General features: G+C 44.9%; 1 non-coding gene across 1 annotated transcript; it reads left to right on the top strand.

The window, feature by feature from the left end:
* The first annotated feature begins 510 nt into the window (after positions 1 to 510).
* Positions 511 to 583, top strand: Trnak-cuu (transfer RNA lysine (anticodon CUU)). The gene has a single exon. It is a non-coding gene; the product is annotated as a tRNA-Lys (tRNA).
* Positions 584 to 2,832: the final 2,249 nt, after the last annotated feature.

Raw genomic sequence — 2,832 nt, 5'->3', positions numbered from 1 at the left:
ATGGCGGATATACAGGCTGCAGCCATGTTTATAGCCACACCTCTATGGCGGTTCAAGGTCCCTTCCAGCCAGCAAGCTACAACAGACAACACTCAAATCCTCTCTCGGTAGCTGGCCCTCCTGCCTCAAACAGTCAGAGTTTGCCCTGGCAGGATGGCCCAGAAAGCCGGCATTTTTAAACAGCGCAGCTTTTTTCCTGCTACGGTTGAAAACCGAAAAACATGCGTTCAGCGTTTTGTCAACACTGTTTAAGTGTTTCGTGGCAGGACCTCTTAATGAGCTGCAGGCTTTGCAGCTGAAGCTGAGTCAGGAAGCCTCTCTTAGATGAGGCACTTGCTTGCCTCTAGCAAGTAGAGCAGACCCAAGAAATTGCCGTAAGAAACATGCTTTACTCTATTCTTTTCTAAGCTTTCTCAGGCTTTCTGTGGACTCAGTTAGCCACACGTCTGGGCGTCATTTGTAGTAATATGGACGGCGGCAGGGTTGCGTCCCCCAATCCCCAGCCGCCTGGCCCGGCTAGCTCAGTCGGTAGAGCATGGGACTCTTAATCCCAGGGTCGTGGGTTCGAGCCCCACGTTGGGCGCCATTTGTAGTAATATGGACGGCGGCAGGGTTGCGTCCCCAAATGCCCAGCCGCCTGGCTCGGCTAGCTTATGCCCCAAATAATTACACGGACACTGTATTCTTTTAAACACTGCTCTGGCCCATTTCTAACCATCTGTGTAGCGCCCCTAGGTGCGCATACCGGGAAGATTCTAGCCTACGTCCATCCTGGGTTGGAGCTTCATAGCGTGCGTCTTCCCTGGAGCAGGTAGCATGGCGTCTCTCCTGCGTCTGCTCCGGAGAGCAGAGCTGCGGAGTCTGACCTCACTTCCTCTTCCTCCTGGCATTCTGTTCTGTCTACTCCTCCCACCTATCTTCTAACCAATGAAATGGGCCGAGGCAGTTCCTTTATTGCTTAGCCAATGAAATCAACAGATTGATATATGACACTCCCACATCACCTTACAAAAGCCCTCTGCAGGATCAGAAAAGGAGCCTAGTAGCCGGAAGGGAAGCTCAAGCAAGAGATCAAGCTGAAGGTAGAAGTTGCTTTTTAAAAGAGAGAGAGACCACAACTCAATGGGCTGGTATCTCAGTGGCTATTCAGGAAACATCACAGAGAAAGGATCTGCTTCATGCATGAGAGTCACCGATGATTTCCCTTTAAGAAAAAGCCCATCAAAACTCCCAATAACATCATCAGCATTCAACAACATGTCTATGATTTCTTTGCCTTGCCTTTGATTGTGCAGTAAATGATGCTGATAGTTAATCTGTGCAATTATGCAAATTTCCTTGTAACTGACTAGACCGAATTGACAGGTTATCTTAAACACAGCAGGGAGTCACTCTACGATGGAACTGGTTCATCATCACCTGTGTGACAGTGACATAATTAAGATCTTTCCTTTGTCTATAAATCTCATTATGTTCAACATGATATGCTGTCATACAGATTTCTTAGGGTTTTGTCCCACTGGTGGTTTCCTTGGTATGCTTACATAATTTTTGCCAGATCCAATCAGTTTTGCCATGCACTCTCAGCTCCACGTCATTGTGTTCCCCTTATGTTCCTGTCCAGGCATTTTAGACCTCTTGTAACTGTTGTAAGAGTATCTCATGTTCCACCTAAATGATTTAGGGTTTTATTTAGGCTGGGTTTTATCTTGCATCACTGAGTTCATTGACTTTCCTTGGGCGTAATTCCTGGGACACTGAGCCTAACTCCTGGGGGATTCCTCCAGTTATATCTCCTTTCTTAGATAGTTTACACTCTCACTATTACTGTGAGAGTGTTTCTGTAGCAAATATTCTTCTCAAGATGAGAAGAAACATCAATATTACAATCCATTTGTTATTGTGATTTAAATACACACACACAAACACACACAAGTTAATGCACATACACTGATGATATCTCAATTTATGGGGCCATTCTGGGGATGTCAAGATCGATATCTCTCGAGTGGTTCTCAGAAGGCCATAGGGTGACCCTCTCTAGGTACTTAAGCAGGGAGGAGAGGTTGACCGCACTGTGACATGTCCCTAGGAACTATGTGTGCCTTGTCCCATAGTCAGACTGATGATTGACTATCTTGAAAACCACCATGGAACTTTTGTTTGGCAAATGATGGAGATCAAGTCAGGGTCAAAATCAGAAAACTAGATGGAGCTTCCAAGCTCCAGTGGAAGAGCAGATGGATGGAGAAAAAGAGCAAGGATGTCAGGAATATAAGGGCTTGGTCCACACTATGAGACACTGTGCCTGAACTAAGGGGATTTCAACTAATCCAGTGACCTGGGAATGAAAGAACATGGGATCAAACTGGAAGCTGTGAATGTGGCTGACAATTGGGGCAGACGGAGAAGCCAAAGATAATGGCACTTGCAATTGTCTGCATATCATACACTGGCCTTTTGTGATCATATATTTTGTGGATGCATACCTTGCTAAATCTGGATGGATGAAGGGTGGGCTTGGACTTCCCACAGCTCAAAGTACCCTGCCCTCTATTTGGACTGGTGTTTGAGTGGAGAGGTTTATTTGCGGAGCAAGAAGAATGTGGGAGGAGGAAGAGAAGTGGAAAGTTTGATAATTATTATTATGAAGTAATGTAAAAATCAATAGAAAATAACCAATGAGGACATTGGAGCTAGGAAAAAAAATCATGTGAGTTGTTGATTCAGACCAAAAATTATTTTACAGAAAAAAAAACACATAAAGGGGTTGAGTTACTTGGAAAATATGACTCAAGTAATTGGGAAGAAGATTGGGGTTTTTATTTTGGG

The sequence above is a fragment of the Microtus pennsylvanicus genome, assembly GCF_037038515.1.
Source record: "Microtus pennsylvanicus isolate mMicPen1 chromosome Y unlocalized genomic scaffold, mMicPen1.hap1 SUPER_Y_unloc_3, whole genome shotgun sequence".
Taxonomy (NCBI): Eukaryota; Metazoa; Chordata; class Mammalia; order Rodentia; family Cricetidae; genus Microtus; species Microtus pennsylvanicus.
The sequence above is the reverse complement of the archived record's forward strand: the minus strand, read 5'-3'. Positions and strand labels throughout refer to the sequence as shown.